Genomic DNA, 19,524 nt, shown 5'->3' with positions numbered 1-19,524 from the left:
AAATACGCATTCTGTGGGCACCAGGTGGGTGGCAGCTAGACTTGGATGCAGACAGGAGGGCCCTGGGTGGCACCTCCAAACCCAGGGCTCAGCTACCGTGCTTCCCTGAAAATAAGACCGGGTCTTATATTAATTTTTGCTCCAAAAGACGCATTAGGGCTTATGTTCAGGGGATGTCATCCTGAAAAATCATGATGGGGCTTATTTTCCAGTTAGGTCTTATTTTCGGGGAAACACAATAGCAGCTGAGTCAGACATCAGGTGGCTGGTGACCCGCCAGGAGCAGGCATGGTAGGTAGTAGAAGTCTCAGAACCAGGCATGATGGGTAGTACAAGTAGGGAGGTGCAAGGGAGGGGAAGCAGGTTCCAGGATGCTCCCAGAGTGTCAGGGAGGGTACGTGACGTGGGGTCTGGGTTCCCCCTCCCTCCTTCATTAGCATGTGCTGTGGACCCTTTTTAGAGAAGGAAACTGAGGCACCCAGGCTGGAAGTGACCTGCGGAAGGTCCACAGATATGAGAATGGCCAGCTCAAGCCCAGAGCGCTGCCACCTGTGCCTCTGCACAGAAACCAGGAGCCCCCATGAGGGGGACCTCGACCAACACCCCTAACTCGCATCCATGTGTCTCCCTCAGATCTGGTTGCAGCCCCGTCCAGACACACTTTCTGGGTCCACCCCCATCCCTACAGATCCGCCCATCCTACAAAGCACACATCCTGTGCTTGGCTAAATGTCCCCTTGGGGTCTCCAAGGCTCTGCATTTGGCTGGCAAGGAGCCACTAGGGACCCTTTGATGGGAAGGGTACACCTGGACATGCTCAAAGGTGCTGGGCATCTGCCCAAGGCCAGAGTTCTGACCCTGAACCTCACCAGACAAGGGTGAAGATCCCATGACACGTTCCACTTAAAGGGCTTTGGTGCTGGAACAATCTTTGAAGGTCCCCAATCCTGACCCTGGGCTCTAACATGCAGGGAGCAGCCCCTTCCCCCATGCCACTGGCCACCCAGGGGCGCCATGATACTGCTGAAAGCTGACCCAGGGCACCTCCAGCATGATTGGGGGTTGGGGGGTGGAGATGGCATTTAAGGCAGAGCGCTGTGGGCAGTGAGTGGGCCTTGGGGCCTGAAGCCGACCAGCCACATCGGGATCCCTCGCACCAAGGCCTCTGGGACACCTTCCCAGGAACCCTGAGCTGCGGAGAGGGCGGGGGTGTCCGTCCACACGTTTCAGAACAGCCTGGTCCCCACTGCGGTGAACACACAAGCTCCTTGTACCGTGAGCAAACAACATACCAAGAGGCTAGTTGCTTTGACGGTGGGCGCTGGAGCGCGGGTGGCGATGGCGGCAGCGGCGGCAGAAGCGGGGGCAGATCGAGAGCAGCGATGGCGGCAGCGGCAGCAGCGCAGAATGGTTGTGAGGTCGGCGATGGCGGCGGCGGCGTTGGTGGCTGTGTCGCCGGCCGCTGGGCGCGTGGCGGTGATGTCGCCAGCTGTGGCGGTATCGGAGAAGAAGGCAGTGTTGGCGGTGGAGTCGGGGATATCAGAGGCTGGAGGTGAGGGAGTGCCGCGATGGCGGACGCGGGGGCGGGGGCAAGGGCAGCGCTGGTGGCGGGTGTGGGGAGCGCGGTGATGGTGCGGCGGCGGCAACCGAGGTACAGCGAAGGGCGGCGGGCTGTCGGATGGCGGTAGCGAAGAGGACTGAGGACTGGGTTTGGCGAGAGACGTGGACGAAAGGCCTGGCGTGCGAGCCGGGCTGCGAGCTTGTAGTACAGGGCAGCTGACCCGCCCCTGCCCAGGGGGACCTTCGGTTGGCTGGGCAGCTGCAGAGGGGAAGGGTCGGCAGGTGTTCACAGGGAGCCAAGCTTCAGCGGCAGCGCAAAGGGAGAGTCGAGCAAACGCCTACAGCACCTGGTATTCTCAGGCGGTCTCGCATCCAAGTACTAACCAGGCTCAACCCTACTTAGCTTCTGAGATCAGACGAGATCTGGCGCATTCAGAGTGATATGGCCTTAGATGCTGGGACCCGTCTCAAAGCACCCCAAGAGCATGCTCCTGGCCTGCCCCGTGAGCGCATGCCCTTCACGTGATCTGCTCGGGAGGCGAGCATCTCCCCGCTGGCCGGCTCCGCCAGCGCTGCGCCTCCCGCCTGCTCACCGCCTTCTCCGCACGCCATGTCTCTGGCGTGGGTGGTGTGCTGCTACTGGGGAACACCGTCCCTTTCCTCACCCGCACCCTAACCATCATACCAACCTTGTGCTTCCCTCACGGTTACCATGGCTCAAACACTGTTCTGAACCTAAATGTGTATCTTGTTGTAGGCAAAAGCCGAACTCAGATCCATCCCTCACCGTCAACTTAAACAACATACGAACCTTTTCCCTACCCTCACGGTAACCGTGGCTCTAACACACTTCCAACCCTAAAGTTATACTTGGTTGATTTCTGAATCCATACCTTGTCCAAACCATCATGCTCACTTTAACAAGTCAACACTATCCCCAAATTAGGGCTAACCGAGGCCTTGACACTGAACTGAAACTTAATGTATCCATGGCTACAGGCAGTAGTCGAAACATGACCCATGTCTCAGACTCACACTAACCAACGTACAATCCTTTCCCATAACCTCCCGCTATGCGTGACCCTAAATGTCTTCCGAGCTTAAACGTACACATGGCTGTAAGAAGAACCAGAACCCTGTCCCATCACTCACCCTCACCCTAACCAACATACCAACCTTTTACTTCCCTCACGGTTTTCGTGGCTCAAACACTGTTCCGAACCTAAATGTATACCTGGCGGTAGGCAACTGCCGTGGACGTTTCCATCACTCACCTTCAACTTAACCAATATAACAACCTTTTCCCTTCCCTCACGGTAACCCTGGCTCTAAAACTCTTCTGACACTAAATGTATACTTGGCTGTTATTCGAACCCCTACCCTGTCTGAACAATCACACTCACTTTAACTAACACACCAAACCTGTCTCACACTCTGGCTACCGAATTCCTAATCCTCACCTAAACTATAATGTATATCTCGATGCACGCAATAGCTGAAAAATGTCCCATCCCTCAGCCTCACACTAACCAACATTCAATCCTTTTCCATAACCTCCAGCTAACCGTGGCCCTAAGAGTCTTCCGAGACTAAAGATGCACCTGGCTGTAAGCAGAACCTGAACACTGTCCCATCACTCACCCTCACCTAACCAACATACCATCCGTTAACTTCCCTAACGCTGACCAAGTTTCAAATACTGCTCCGAACCTACTTGGCTGTTATCCGAAAGTCTACACTGTCCAAACCCTCACCGTCATTTTAACTAACACACCAAGCCTGTTCACCCTCGGGTTAACCGAGTTCCTAACCCTCAACCGAACCTTAATGTGTATCTTGATACAGGCAGTAGCCGAAAACTCTCCCAAACCTCAAACTGACATTAACCAACATTCAATCCTTTCCCATATGATCCAGGTAACCGTGGCCCTAACAGTGTTCCGAGTCCAAACGTACACAAGGTTATAAGGAAAAGGCGAACCCTGTCCCATTTCTCACCCTCACCCTAACCATCATACCAACATTTTACTTCCCTCACGGTTACCGTGGCTCAAACACTGTTCCGAACCTAAATGTATACCAGGTTGTAGGCAACATCCGAACACAGTTCCATTCCTCACCCTCAACTTAACGAACATAAGAACCTTAACCTACCGTCGCGGTAACTGAGGCTCTAAAACAGTTCTGAACCTAAACGTATGCTTGGCTGTTATCCAAACCGTACCGCATCTGAACACTCATCCTCACTTTAACTAACACGTCAACACTGTCCCCAACTTCGGGCTAACCGAGGCCCAAACACGGAACCGAAGATTATACTACACCTGGCTGCAGGCAGTAGCCGAACCATGTCCCATCCCTCAGCCTCATACTAACCAACACACAATCCTTTCTCATAACCTCCCGCTAACCGTGGCCCTAACAGTCTTCCGAGCATAAACGTACACCTGGCTGTAAGCAGAACCCGTACACTGTCCCATCCCTCACCCACACCCTAACCGACATACCAACCTTTAACTTCTGTCGCGGTAACCGAGGCTCAAACAGTGTTCCGAACCTAAATGTATTCATGGCTGTAGGCAGCAGCCGAACACAGTTCCATTCCTCACCCTCAACTTAACCAACATACCAACCTTTTGCCTACCCTGTGATAACCGTGGCTCCAACACTCTTCCGACCCTAATCGTATACTTGGCTGTTATCCGAACCCGTACTCTGTCTGAACATTCACCTTCTCTTTAACAAACACACAAACCCTCTCTCACTTTCGGGCTAACCGCGGCCCTAACACTGACCCGAACCTTAATCTATACCATCCTGCATGTAGTAGCCGAACCCTGTCCCATCCCTCAACCTCACACTAACCAACATAAAAACCTGTCCCATACCCTCCCGGTAACCATGGCCATAACAGTGTTCCGAGCCTAAACGTACACCTGGTTGTAAGCAGAAGCCGAACCTGTCCCATCCCTCACCCTCAGCCTAACCAACATACCAACCTTTAACGACCCTCGCGCTGGCCAAGGTTCAAACACTGTTCCGAACCTTAATGTATCCCTGGCTGTAGGCAACAGCCAAACACGTTTCAATCAATCACCCTCAAATTAACCAATATACCAAACTTTTCCCTACACTCAGGCTATTCATGGTTCTAACACTTTCAGACCGTAAACGTACACTTGGCTGTTATCCGAACCCGTACCCTGTTTGAACAATCACACTCACTTAACTAACATACCAACCCTCTCTCAACCTCGGGTTAACCGAGGCCCTAACACTGACCCAAACTTTAATGTACAACTGGCTACAGGCAGTAGCTAAAACCAGCCCCATCCCTCAGCCTCTCACTGACCAACATACAATCCTTTCCCATACACTCCAGCTAACAGTGATTTTAACAGTGTTCCGAACCAGACGTACACCTCGCTGTAAGCAAAGGTGAACTCTGTCCCATTCCTCACCTTCACCCTAACCATTCTACCGAAGTTTTACTTCACTCGCGGTTACCGAACTCAAACACTGTTCCGAACTAAAATGTTTACCTGGCTGCAGGCAACAGCCGAACACGTTTCCATCAATCACCCTCAAATTAACCAATTCCAAACTTTTCCCTACCCTCGGGGTATCCGTGGTTCTAACACTTTACGACCCTAAACGTATACTTGGCTGTTATCAGAACCCGTACCCTGTCTGAACTCTCACCCTCACTGTAACAAAGACACAAACCCTCTCTCACTCTCGGGCTAACCAAGGCCCTAACACTGACCCGAACATTAATGTATACCAGCTTGCATGTAGTAGCCGAACCCTGTCCCATCCCTCAACCTCACACTAACCAACATAAAAACCTATCCCATACCCTCCCGGTAACCGTGGCCCTAACAGTGTTCCGAGCTTAAACGTACACCTGGCTGTAAGCAGAAGCCGAACCTGTCCCATCCCTCACCCTCAGCCTAACCAACATACCAACCTTTAACGACCCTCGCGCTGGCCAAGGTTCGAACAGTGTTCTGAACCTAAATTTATAACTGGCCACAGGCAACAGCCAAACACGTTTCCATCAATCACCCTCAAATTAACCAATATACCAAACTTTTCCCTACCCTCGGGGTATCCATGGTTCTACCACTTTCAGACCGTAAACGTATACTTGGCTGTTATCCGAACCCGTACCCTGTCTGAACAATCACACTCACTTTAACTAACACACCAACCCTCTCTCACCCTCGGGTTAACTGAGGCCCTAACGCTGACCCGACCCTTAATGTATACGAGGCTACAGGCAGTAGCTGAAACCAGCCCCATCCCTCAGCCTCTCACTGACCAACATACAATCCTTTCCCATAACCTCCCGCTAACCGTGGCCCTAAGAGTCTTCCGAGCCTAAACGTGCACCTGGCTGTAAGCAGAACCTGAACCCTGTCCCATCACTCACCCTCACCCTAACCAACATACCAACCTTTAACTTCCCTCACGCTGACCAAGGTTCAAGTATTGTTCTGAAACTACTTGGAGGTTATCCAAAACTCTACACTGTCCAAACCCTCACCGTCACTTTAACACACCAACCCTGTTTACCCTTGGGTTAACGGAGAACCTACCCCTCACCCAAACCTTAATGTATACCTGGATACTGGCAGTAACCGAACACTCTCCCATCCTTCAGACTGGCACTAACCAACATTCAATCCTTTCCCATACCCTCCAGCTAACCATGGCCATAACAGTGTTCTGAGCCTAGACGTACACAAGGCTGTAAGCAAAAGGCGAACCCTGTCCCATTTCTCACCCTAACCCTAAGCATCATACCAACCTTTTACTTCTCTCACGGTTAACATGGCTCAAACACTGTTCCGAACCTAAATGTATACCAGGTTGTAGGCAACATCCGAACACAGTTCCATTCCTCACCCTCAACTTAACGAACATATGAACCTTAACCTACCGTCGCGGTAACCGAGGTTTTAAAACAGTTCCGACCCTAAACGTATACTTGGCTGTTATCCGAACCGTACCCTGTCTGAACACTCATCCTCACTTTAACTAACACGTCAACACTGTCTCCAGCTTTGGGCTAACCGAGGCCCTAACCCTGAACCGAAAATTAATCTACACCTGGCTGCAGGCATTAGCCGAACCGTGTCCCATCCCTCAGCCTCATACTAACCAACATACAATCTTTCTCATAACCTCCCGCTACCCGTGGCCCTAACAGTCTTCCGAGCCTAGACGTACACCTGGCTGTAAGCAGAACCCGAACACTGTCCCATCCCTCACCCTCACCCTCACCAACATACCAACCTTTAAATTCCATCGCGGTAACCGAGGCTCAAACACTGTTCCGAACCTAAATGTATTCATGGCTGTAGGCAGCAGCCGAACACAGTTCCATTCCTCACCCTCAACATATCAAACATACCAACCTTTTCCCTACCCTGGCGATAACCGTTGCTCTAACACTCTTCCGATCCTAAACGTATACTTGGCTGTTATCCGAACCATGTCTGAAATCTCACCCTCACTTTAACAAACACACAAACCCTCTCTCACTCTCGGGCTAACCGAGGCCCTAACACTGACCCGAACATTAATGTATACCAGCTTGCATGTAGTAGCCGAACCCTGTCCCATCCCTCAACCTCACACTAACCAACATAAAAACCTGTCCCATACCCTCGCGGTAACCGTAGCCCTAACAGTGTTCCGAGCCTAAACGTACACCTGGCTGTAAGCAGAAGCCGAACCTGTCCCATCCCTCACCCTCAGCCTACCCAAAATACCAACATTTAACGACCCTCGCACTGGCTAAGGTTCGAAAACTCTTCCGAACCTAAATGTATACCTGGCTGCAGGCAACAGCCGAACAGTTTTCCATCCATCACCCTCAAATTAACCAATATACCAAACATTTCCCTACCCTCGGGGTATCCGTGGTTCAACCACTTACATACCTAAACGTATACTTGGCTGTTATCTGAACCCGCACCCTGTCTGAACAATCACACTCACTTTAACTAACACACCAACCCTCTCTCACCCTCGGGTTAACTGAGGCCCTAACGCTGACCCGACCCTTAATGTATACGAGGCTACAGGCAGTAGCTGAAACCAGCCCCATCCCTCAGCCTCTCACTGACCAACATACAATCCTTTCCCATAACCTCCCGCTAACCGTGGCCCTAAGAGTCTTCCGAGCCTAAACGTGCACCTGGCTGTAAGCAGAACCTGAACACTGTCCCGTCACTCACCCTCACCCTAACCAACATACCAACCTTTAACATCCCTCACGCTGACCAAGGTTCAAATACTGTTCCAAACCTACTTGGCTGTTATCCGAAACTCTACACTGTCCAAACCTTCTCCGTCACTTTAACTAACACACCAACCCAGTTTACCCTTGGGTTAACGGAGAACCTATCCCTCACCCGAACCTTAATGTATACCTGGATACAGGCAGTAGCCAAACACTCTCCCATCCCTCAGACTGACACTAACCAACATGCAATCCTTTCCCATACCCTCCAGCTAACCGTGGCCTTAACAGTGTTCCGAGCCTAGACGTACACAAGGCTGTAAGGAAAAGGCGGACCCTGTCCCATTTCTCACGCTCATCCTAACCATCATACCAACCTTTTACATCCCTCACGGTTACCATGGCTCAAACACTGTTCCGAACCTAAATGTATACCTGGTTGTAGGCAACATCCGAACAAGGTTCCATTCCTCATCCTCAACTTAACCTACATATGAACGTTATTCTACCGTCGCGGTAACCGAGGTTTTAAAACAGTTCCGACCCTAAACGTATACTTGGCTGTTATCCGAACCGTACCCTGTCTGAACACTCATCCTCACTTTAACTCAGACGTCAACACTGTCCCCAACTTCGGGCTAACCGAGGCCCTAACACGGAACCGAAAATTAATCTACACCTGGATGCAGGCAGTAGCCGAACCCTGTCCCATCCCTCAACCTCATACTAACCAACATACAATCCTTTCTCATAACCTCCCGCTACCCGTAGCCCTAAAAGTCTTCCGAGCCTAGACGTACACCTGGCTGTAAGCAGAACCCGAACACTGTCCCATCCCTCACCCTCACCCTCACCAACATACCAACCTTTAAATTCCATCGCGGTAACCGAGGCTCAAACACTGTTCCGAACCTAAATGTATTCATGGCTGTAGGCAGCAGCCGAACACAGTTCCATTCCTCACCCTCAACATATCAAACATACCAACCTTTTCCCTACCCTGGCGATAACCGTTGCTCTAACACTCTTCCGATCCTAAACGTATACTTGGCTGTTATCCGAACCATGTCTGAAATCTCACCCTCACTTTAACAAACACACAAACCCTCTCTCACTCTCGGGCTAACCGAGGCCCTAACACTGACCCGAACATTAATGTATACCAGCTTGCATGTAGTAGCCGAACCCTGTCCCATCCCTCAACCTCACACTAACCAACATAAAAACCTGTCCCATACCCTCCTGGTAACCGTAGCCCTAACAGTGTTCCGAGCCTAAACGTACACCTTGCTGTAAGCAGAAGCCGAACCTGTCCCATCCCTCACCCTCAGCCTACCCAAAATACCAACATTTAACGACCCTCGCACTGGCCAAGGTTCGAACACTCTTCCGAACCTAAATGTATACCTGGCTGCAGGCAACAGCCGAACAGTTTTCCATCCATCACCCTCAAATTAACCAATATACCAAACATTTCCCTACCCTCGGGGTATCCGTGGTTCAACCACTTACATACCGTAAACGTATACTTGGCTGTTATCTGAACCCGTACCCTGTCTGAACAATCACACTCACTTTAACTTACTAACCAACTCTCTCTAACCCTCGGGCTAACCGAGGCCTTAACACTGACCCGAACCTTAATGTATACCTGGCTGCAGGCAGTAGCTGAAACATGATGCATCCCTCAGCCTCTCACTGACCAACATACAATCGTTTCCCTCAGCCTCCAGCTAACAGTTATCCTAACAGTGTTCCGAGCCTAAACGTACATGTGGCTGTAAGCAAAAGGTGAACCCTGTCCCATTCCTCACCCTCACCCTAATCATTCTACCGAAGTTTTACTTCACTCGCGGTTACCGAACTCAAACACTGTTCCGAACTGAAATGTATACCTGGTTGTAGTCAACAGCCGAACACAGTTCCATCCCTCACCCTCAACCAACACACTGAACCTTCTCCATACCCTCGCGGTAACCGAGGCTCTAAAACAGTTCCGACCCTAAACGTATACTTGGCTGTTATCCGAACCGTACCCTGTCTGAACACTCATCCTCACTTTAACTAACACGTCAACACTGTCCCCAACTTCGGGCTAACCGAGGCCCAAACACGGAACCGAAGATTAATCTACACCTGGCTGCAGGCAGTAGCCGAACCATGTCCTGTCCCCCAGCCTCATACTAACCAACATAAAAACCCGTACCTGTCTGAAATCTCATCCTCACTTTAACAAACACACAAACCCTCTCTCACTCTCGGGCTAACCGAGGCCCAAACACTGACGCGAACATTAATGTATACCAGCTTGCATGTAGTAGCCGAACCCTGTCCCATCCCTCAACCTCATACTAACCAACATACAATCCTTTCTCATAACCTCCCGCTACCCGTAGCCCTAACAGTCTTCCGAACCTAGACGTACACCTGGCTGTAAGCAGAACCCGAACACTGTCCCATCCCTCGCCCTCACCCTAACCAACATACCAACCTTTAACTTCCATCGCGGTAACCGAGGCTCAAACATTGTTCCGAACCTAAATGTATTCATGGCTGTAGGCAGCAGCTGAACACAGTTCCATTCCTCACCCTCAACTTAACCAACATACCAACCTGTTGCCTACCCTTGCGATAACCGTGACTCTAACACTCTTCCGACCCTAATCGTATACTTGGCTGTTATCTGAACCCGTACCTGTCTGAAATCTCATCCTCACTTTAACAAACACACAAACCCTCTCTCACTCTCGGGCTAACCGAGGCCCAAACACTGACGCGAACATTAATGTATACCAGCCTGCATGTAGTAGCCAAACCCTGTCCCATCCCTCAACGTCACACTAACCAACATAAAAACCTGTCCCATACCCTCCCAGCAACCATGGCCCTAACATAGTTCCGAGCCCAAACGTACACCTGGTTGTAAGCAGAACCCGAACCTGTCCCATCCCTCACCCTCAGCCTAACCAACATACCAACCTTTAACCTCCCTCGCGCTTACCAAGGTTCGAACACTGTTCCGAACCTAAATGTATACCTGGCTGTAGGTAACAGCGAACACGTTTCCATCAATCACCCTCAAATTAACCGACATACCAAACTTTTCCCTACCCTCGCGGTATCCGTGGTTCTATCACTTTCAGACCGTAAACGTATACTTGGCTGTTATCCGAACCCGTACCCTGTCTGAACAATCACGCTCACTTTAACTAACACACCAACCCTCTCTCACCCTCGGGCTAACCGAGGCCCTAACACTCACCCGAACCTTAATGTATTCCTGGCTGCAGGCAGTAGCTGAAACATGATGCATCCCTCAGCCTCACACTAACCAAAATTCAATCCTTTCCCATAACCTCCAGCTAACAGTGGCCCTAACAGTCTTCCGAGCCTAAACGTACACCTGGCTGTAAGCGGAACCCTAACACTCTCCCATCCCTCACCTCACCCTAACCATTCTACTGAAGTTTTACTTCACTCGCGGTTACCGAACTCAAACACTGTTCCGAACTGAAATGTATACCTGGTTGTAGGCAACAGCCGAACACGGTTCCATCCCTCACCCTCAACCAACAAACCAAACCTTTTCCATACCCTCGCGGTAACCGTGGCTTGAACACACTTCCGACCCTAAACTTATGTTTGGTTGTTATCCGAATCCGTTCCCTGTCCAAATCATCACGCTCACTATAACACGTCAACACTTTTGCCATCTTCGGGCTATCCGAAGCGCTAACACTGAACCGAAACTTAATGTATACCTTGCTGCGGGCAGTAGCTGAAACATGCCCCATCCTTCAGCCTCACACTAACCAAAATTCAATTTTTTCCCAATATCTCCCGCTAACCATGGCCCTAAGTGTCTTCCGAGACTAAACTATGATCGTCACCCTGACATTACTCTCATGCAGGGTGTTGTGCGGGACACCCTGCTCGCTGCGCCATTTGTCTTTGATAAGATGGCCATTTCATAAAAGTCCTTTAAATTCTAGCATGAGCTACCAAATGAAACTAAGTTTGGAAACAAAAGAAATTAGAGAATTCATTCCCTAAGTTCTAAAATTGTTGTTTTCAGTAAATGTGACACGGAATTTGAAATATAAATTATTTTTTATATCTAATATTTCTGTGGCTGTTAAATTAATTTTTCCTGTTTAATATCATATTTCATGTTGAAGGTTCATTCTACATCATTTCTTAGAGGATTTTGATACAGCTTCTTGCATGAGCAGATCAAGAAACTTTGTGATGTTTGTAAAGTAGAGGATACGAGAAGTAGAGGCATACTAGTAGGCCACATTGGTGTGGAAAGTAATGAATATTTTTATGAATTGATATTCTGTCATTGCATATCCCAGTTGATCGATTCATAACACTTCATCTGTTGACAAATGCATTAATGCATTCAACAGAACTCTCCTCCCAACTGTGTACTTGCTGAATTACAGGAAAAATTGAAGAACATGATAAATACTTGTAGCATGATGGTATAAATGTTTCTGATGTATTGCAGTCAAGATATGCTGTTGATTCTATCCTCAGGTTTCCCATTAATCCATTCTTCAGATAAAAAAATATTATCTCTGACATGCTCACAGTCTTCTTACTCATTCCTTTGTGTGTGTTTTTTTCATTTTACAAATGTAATTGATGGATTTGATGTAAATGGTACAGATGTCATTGTTTGTATCCATATTTGAGAAAAAAAGATGTTTACAAGAATAAGAAAAAGACATTCAAAAAATGTGTGCTTTAATTGAGATGTTTCTACTTCTGTTTTGACACCCTAAATTTCCCAGTTTGGAATTCCTTGTTTAATCGGCTTTCCCAGACATTAATTATCACCCTCGGAGAATTTTCCAGTATTCTGAAATGCTCATTTGAACGTTGCCCTTTACCTAAGTTGCTAACATGTCGACTATGTTTTAACTTGACGTCATGTTAGTGTTGTTACACGAATGACGTTAAGCCAACCTGATGTTCTGATTAGCAGACTATGTGTGTGTGTGCGGGCAGGCACGCTTATGGTGTCTTTGATTATTTAAAGCGGTGGGAGTAAGTAATCACAATGACTATTTGGTAGACACAATCTTCGAAAACTGTAATTCTGAAACTTTTGGGCCTTAGGGTCCTTTTATACTATTAAGAATTTAAAAAAACAAAAAACAGAAAGAATTATTGAGAATTCCAAAGAATTTTGTGTAAGTTGGGAGTATCTGTTGATACCCTGTTTCCCCAAAAATAAGGCCTACCCAGACAATCAGCTATACTGCATCTTTTGGAGCAAAAATCAATGTAAGACCTGGTCTTATTTTATGTTCGATAAGACCTGGTTTATAATATAGTAAAATAAGACCAGGTCTCACATTGATTTTTGCTCCAAAAGACGCATTAGAACTGATTGTCCAGTTAGGTGTTATTTTCGGGGAAACACGATATTTACAATATTAGAAATTATAACAGAAAAATTTAAAGTGCAAGCACACCCGTCATGCACATTCCATTCGCCCTTAGAGAGATGACCCAGTAACCACTAGAGCTATGATGTCACCATGGCTGTGGAACACTCTATGGGACACTGATCAAGAGAATGAGAGTGAAAATGGCAAATGACATTTAGTATTCCTGAGAAGGTAGTTTTGACCTCTTCAGGCCCCTGAACTCATACATCTTGGGACTTCAGGGACTCTCGTGACATTGAGAACTACCTTTGGAAGCTCCATACGGGGTTCATGGATGTGACATGATGAAGCTACTCCTCATGAAGAAACAGGCTTTAAAGCTTCACCTCTACAGTCGTTTCTTTTGTCTTGCCCTTGTCTTAAAAACTTAATCTGAGAGTTTTGTTTTTTATAAAAGGAAAATAATTTTGTTATATATTCCCTTTCTGTCTTGTGACACTCTGCACCCTTTGGAGGTAGCTAGTTTGGACCTAATCTGATCCTATATTTCCTTGGAAGCAGTAAGATCACCCAAGGCTGTCCTTTGTCATATGAAGTTCTGTTTACTTGAGGCTTAAAGGATGAATTCCAAAGATATTTGTGCATTTAGAAAAGACCATTTCTTTGGAATAAGTGGTCTCTTATTTGAAGTGGTACCATTCAGTAAAAGTTTTTTAAACCCATGTTTTACATGCATATTTAAACTTAAAATAGGTGGTTGGACATAACTTTTGATAATAACAAAGAAATTCATACCCTGAACAATCTTTACTATTAAGAAGCAAAGCTTTGACCTGAAACACATTATGTAACAGAAATTGCTGAGTGGCAACACTTAATTGAACTTATCTATGTGAATGGCAGGTATAGGACACCTAAAGTAACGTGTGCGATGAAGGAGTAGCGTGTTTGGGGAAATGGAGGACATGGGACTGAAGAAGGAAGTTTTACACGATTGTCAAATTTGCGTTATCATTTCCATTTTACTCAATGAAAACTTATTTTCAGATTCTTCAGAATGGGATCCTACTGCTTTGAGCTTCAGTTATGACACTCGTGAAAGATCCAGGGATTGGAAAGTTGATGATCAATGTCCATTTGCATCACACTCAATGACGCAAAATCTGTCAGCATCCACAGAGTTTGGACACATGATCTTAGTAGATAAAGAAAAGACTCATATTGGAGGTGTGTTTCTATTAGGATATTATAGGCTCTGTGACTTGTGTGAATCACAGCTACCAGGAAACAGAGACAGCAAAGGACATTAAAAAAAAAAAAAGAAAGAAAGAAACAGAAAGAGTTTAACCCTAGACCACCTCTGTGTGGCTTCACCATAGTTTTCTGACTTTCCAAAAGTCATTTTGTGGCAAAATCTACTTTATATTCACTCCATTTATTCAACAGATATCCAAACGGAATACCTTTCAGCAAGACATTTGCATTCTTCCGGTAACTACAGTCACATATACGTAAATAAGAAAGACAATGAGTTGACAGCATGATTTCCTTTAGAGTAACATTTAGCCTACACTGGGGAGTGGGCAGGGGGATTATATATAGAACGTTGGGAGCAGATTGGAAACATAGGAAGAGATCTAAAGATTGATTACTGAGAGGACACGTGGTTTCTTAGCTTTAGTTTTATAGCCCTGAGTTAATTCCCAAGTATCAGTTATAACTCTATTCAGTGTAACTGAAAAAGCACCTTCTGAAACCAAATATTAAAATATTTCTTGGATTTTCTATGGCTTTATGTACCTCAGAGTGGACTTTTCCAGCCGTAATGGATTTTGTTGAGAATTTGCTGCATTGTACTTCCTTCGCAGCTGTGTCCACATAGTCTGTCCCCTCTTATCTCGGTTCTTCCTTAAAACCCATTGCTGGATCCTCAAAGATTAAAGGAAATTTGTCAGAATAGTAGAGGAAAACATTTCAGATATGAGGAAAGGTGTACATCGACAAAGGCGTAAACAGTAACACAGATTCTGGAAACTGTGAACGATGTTGCAGTTGAATCTTAGGGTGCTGTTCAAAGGTACTCTTAGGAGGTAGAGAACAGAGTACATCATGACTAGATATGTCTGTCCGGTATTTATTTGTTTTGTTCTGTTTCTGACTGTGTTTTCATTGAAGTTGGGTGAATGAATTTGTGAATGGATTTTGACATGTTTATATGCCTTCAGCTTTGTGACATTTGTTATTTCCCAAATGGTTTGTTGAAGTTTTAGGTAATCACAAGTATTTTTTAAGTCAATGTTCAGTGAAAGATTAAGCTTAATTTAAAGTCTCAATTGATAACATGTTATTTTGTTTCCATAGAGATTATAGTTTTTATCTAAATGTCCTGAGTAGTTCATTTTATCTAATATATAGATTTATCCACAGAACTACATTTAAGCATGAAATCAGAGAAAGAGCAAGTGGGGCTTGATGGAAGTGAAAAGAACCACTGTCATGTATGTGAAAATTTACTTTTAAATTTCTAGAATAATGTCGTTTTTAATGCATCAATAACGTAACATGGCCCATTGAAATTAACTTTCAAGCTAGTTTTTTAAGAGTCACTAGGTGAAAATTGAATATTATTTTCATCACAGTTGAACTGCTTACAAAACTTTAAATATGGTTAGAATCTATAGTTACTTGTAAGTCAATTTTATTCTTGGAACTGAGGCAAAAAAAAAGAAAATTCCTGAATATTGTTTCCTTCCTCGTTGTTTTAACTTCCTTACATGATAAAGAAGGTACCATCAGTTATTGAATCAGACGATTAAACAGTTGAAATTATGAACACAGTACAAATGCTGACCACTGAGTCGGACTCGTGTGAAAGGACTCATCATTCTCAGTGGTTCAAAATTTGGAGTTTTGTATGGCTGCTCACTAAGGCCGAGGTTAGAGATGGACTCTGCCTTGGGACCTCTGTGTAATTGACTTCCGAGTCTACATTGAGGTAGAGGATGGGGTCATGAAATCAACTCACCTGCCTATTAAGAGAACCACATCCTGCACGATGAGACCTTCTGTTGTTAGGGTACAAGCACTTTCTAGTTTTTCATTTTGGTGTAGGAAATTGGTCAGTGTTACTCATTGCTTTTATCTGCTCACCTCAGTGGGTATGAGAATCAATTGGAACTGAATGCAACAGGTAACTCTATGAATGCATAACCCTTTCATAGTATATAATCTGAATAAAAATTTAGAAATTGGCTTCTCTTTCTGCTTCATGTAAATGTTTTTGTGTCCTAATAGTTTAAAGTTTGCCTCTTCTCCAGCTATTAATCTTTAAAAATGTTGTTAGGTTCACGGTAGGTACTCACTAATTAAGATATGGTGGGGTGACATATTTTAAGGGAGGAAGCCTCTATAACATTTAGCAATCATCTACTAATTCATTTTTGGGTGGATTTAACATCTAACGAATTGTTTAGTTCAAACAGGGACAAAATTCGATTGGTGGGTTCATGTTTTTCTCTTAATTTAGACTGAGGCACTTTATCTGCCACTTCCTAGTTGTAGTCCAGTAATTTGGGAGTAAGTAAACATCGATTAAGAAGTTTAACACTTAAATTTTAATTACGTTCTAATTTTTCTTTGTTCATACACGATGCGCTAGGTGGCAGTAGAGCAACGTGACACTCAGAGGAGACGTTCTCCAGGGCACAATGACAGAATATTACAAGATGCAATTCTGACTAATGACCTTTGCAAACAAAAGGAGAAAGAAATAGATTTTAAGAAAATGAACTCTTTATACTCTGGTTTCTCTCCAAATCGTATAAATCTTTCGCCTTTTACTAAAGATTTCCGTGGAAAGAAAATGAACTCTGAGGTATTTTGTTTAGTCATTTTCAAACACATGTGTATTTGTGTGTGTATATATTTAAAAACCAACACTGTACATATGGGAAATATTGAGGATTTTGAAAGCATATGTATGTGTGTATGTGTTTGTGAGTCTGTGTGTATCTCTGTGTGCATGTGTGAAAGTGTGTGTGTGTGTGTTTTATGTGGAGTGACATTTTTGGTCCATTGCAGTAAATGATATTCTTGATTCAAATCCGTCTATGTCCAACAGACAAGTGGTGACATTCACAGTGGCCTCATCCATAGTGAAGGCTTTAACACTTTTTGCAGGAATCTATGAGCTTTCTATAATCTCAAAACGATTGCTACTATCAACAGATGTTCCAGTTTTCGGCAGTGATTTCATCCCCTTGCTGTATCAATAGAGAGGTTAGTTTTCATTTCCATTGAGGCTAATGTACAGCCAGGTCAGACCATATTTTACATTCATTCTCCTCCTTTTGAGAAAAGGAACAATTTGCTCCAAGTAGTATCCTATTTCAGTACAATGAACTTTTGAAGAAGATTGTATGCCATGGTGTGTGTGTGTGTGTGTGTGTGTGTGTGTGTGTGTGTGTGTGTGTGTGATATATATATATGTGTGTGTGTGTGTGTGTGTATATATATACCAAGTGATAATTTACTGATGAGTATTTTATTCCTAGTCAAATAGGTCAGTGTATTTTCCCATTTTATAATTATGGCTACTTTAAACATTATAAAGAGGAAATAAAATTACTGCAGCAGCAAATATTCTCATGAATTTCTAAGGCCTCTTCAATTTATATATTTACACTAGAGGAATCGCTGTGGTTTGGTGTGAGAGCACTATTGTAGAGTCAGAAGTCCTGGGGAAAACCCTAAACTCACTGATCTTTTCAATTTCTCTGTTTTAGATTGTGATAACAAACGAGAAGAGCTTAGTGCAATGCCTAGATTTATCAGCTATTAGTAGATGTAATTTTCATAACTGACTATGAAAATACTGGAAAATTAGAATATCTATGGAATATATCAGAAAAAAGAATTTTAGGAAATTTAATCTGTCCGAGTATATGCAGAGTTAATACTCTTACTCTGGATTTGCTATATTTTCCGAATGTAAACTCTTTTTTAAAGTGAGATTTCTTAATCATTTATGCCTTCTCATTTTGTATCTTTTCCAAATCTGAGACTCTTAAAATTCTCTTATGATTTTAAAATTCTGTTTTCCACTCTCATGGATTCAGCCTCTTGTACTAAATTTTTGAACTTTGGAGAATTTATGCTTGTACAAAGTTGGAGGTTTGGGATATCCATTTATTTCAATCAGTGGGATATCCATTTATTGCAACCTTTCATTATATAAACATATAGGTTCTTCTTTAATTTCAGAGGATATCACAATACGTCATTTCACTGAGGGCTAGTTACAAGTCTTTTTTTCTTTTACCTAGGTTTCTGAGAGTCATGAAAAACAAAAAGATCTGTTGCATGAAATTGCCATACTAAGACTGGAAACAGATAGGGTTAAAAATGCGTATCAGGAAATGGAAAAAAAGTATTTTGAGGACATTGCAATTGTAAAAGAAAAGAATGACCCTCTTCAAAAGACAATAAAACTGAATGAGGAAACACTAATGAAAACAATATTTCAATGTAATGGACAGCTGAATGTTCTGACAGCTGAGAATAAAAGACTAACCTCTGAAACGCAGAGTGGAAAACGAAACAGAGAAAGACTGCAAACAGAAGTTGAATCCTGCCATTCTAGACTGGCTACCGCTATCCACGGTCTTGAGCAAAGTCAGAAATCTAAAAGAGGTGTACAGCTTGCTTTCCAGAGAGCAAGAGAGGAATGGTTTGTTTTACGGGACAAAGTGAATTTTGATGTGTCTAACCTAAAAGATAACAATGAGATTCTTTCTCAACAACTTTCTAAAGCTGAAAGTAAATTCAGTAGTCTAGAAACTAAGTGCCATCACACAAGAGTTGCTCTTAGAGAAACGACTTTGGTTTTAGTACGTGTTCACAGAGACCTAAGCCAAACACAGTGTCAAAAAAAGAAAATTGAACACATGTATCAAAGTGATCGAGAAAAAGTGAACACATACATTGGAAAGCTGGAATCCCTAGAGGAGAGGTGTTCTCACCTACAAAGTGAAAATACATTGCTTCGACAGCAACAGGATGATGCTCGCAACAAAAGTCACAATGAAAAGCGAGTAATTAGTATCCAAGACCAGTTTCAGATTATCATAAAAATATTTCACCTCAAACTGAGAAACTAGATTGTATGCTGGAGGAGAGAAATAAGGTGTTACTCAATGAATGGACTCATTTAAATGAAAGACTGTATCATCATGAAAACATGAAAGCAGAAAGAGAAGTAAGTATCCAGAAAGAAACATAGTTTTCAAATTACCTGAAACAAAATTCAAT

General features: G+C 44.6%; 1 long non-coding RNA gene and 2 pseudogenes across 1 annotated transcript; 2 read left to right on the top strand and 1 right to left on the bottom strand.

Annotated features, from left to right (window-relative positions):
* Positions 1-1,895: 1,895 nt before the first annotated feature.
* On the bottom strand, positions 1,896-2,014 carry LOC141567973 (5S ribosomal RNA; annotated as a pseudogene).
* A 12,251-nt stretch (positions 2,015-14,265) lies between these two features.
* On the top strand, positions 14,266-19,524 carry LOC141567819 (uncharacterized). Its single transcript, XR_012490661.1, has 4 exons — positions 14,266-14,442; positions 15,643-15,713; positions 16,874-17,089; positions 18,540-19,524. It is a non-coding gene; the product is annotated as an uncharacterized LOC141567819 (long non-coding RNA).
* Positions 17,011-17,132, top strand: LOC141567994 (U5 spliceosomal RNA; annotated as a pseudogene).

The sequence above is a fragment of the Rhinolophus sinicus genome, linkage group LG12, assembly GCF_036562045.2.
Source record: "Rhinolophus sinicus isolate RSC01 linkage group LG12, ASM3656204v1, whole genome shotgun sequence".
In the NCBI taxonomy this organism is placed as follows: Eukaryota; Metazoa; Chordata; class Mammalia; order Chiroptera; family Rhinolophidae; genus Rhinolophus; species Rhinolophus sinicus.
The sequence above is the reverse complement of the archived record's forward strand: the minus strand, read 5'-3'. Positions and strand labels throughout refer to the sequence as shown.